Source organism: Aphanomyces invadans, assembly GCF_000520115.1.
Source record: "Aphanomyces invadans strain NJM9701 unplaced genomic scaffold supercont1.373, whole genome shotgun sequence".
NCBI classification, from domain to species: Eukaryota; Oomycota; class Saprolegniomycetes; order Saprolegniales; family Verrucalvaceae; genus Aphanomyces; species Aphanomyces invadans.
The window spans coordinates 1-545 of record NW_008580518.1 but is presented as its reverse complement, the minus strand read 5'-3'; positions in this window follow the sequence as shown (position 1 = coordinate 545).

The following is a 545-nucleotide window of genomic DNA, read 5'->3' as shown; positions in this document are numbered from 1 at the left end:
AGGCGTTGTATCTCTTGACACTCGGTTCATGAGACGAAGTGCCTGATGGTAGTCGTCCATCAACTTCTTGATCTCCGAGATGCCATGATGATCGCGGACGCGATGCGTAGTCGTTTGACACTTCAAACAATTGACCTTGGGTTGCTCCTGCGACGCTTCCTTCTCGGTTTGTCGGAGGCGCTGCTTGTGCACGACTTGGCTTGTTCTCATCGCGCTCTTGCTGACGGCGCGAGCGCGGCTTCATGTAAACTGTCGATAGATCTTCCACAACCGATATCGGTAGCTCCTCGACGTCGATGTTGGTAAACGCCGACTGCACACTTCCGTAGCCACTTGACATAGCAAAGTATGTCGTCTGCCTTGAGAGAGCCTTATGCCGCTGCAACTAGAGTTGCTTTGTCACCTGGCGTTGCGCTGACTTATCGCGTTGTTAGCGATAATACCAACCACCACCTTTCCTGATGCAAAATTCACTCCTGGCGATCTACTTCGAGCACTGTCACCATGTTGTCGAGCATTCGACGCACGCGGCCCTCGGCTTCGAG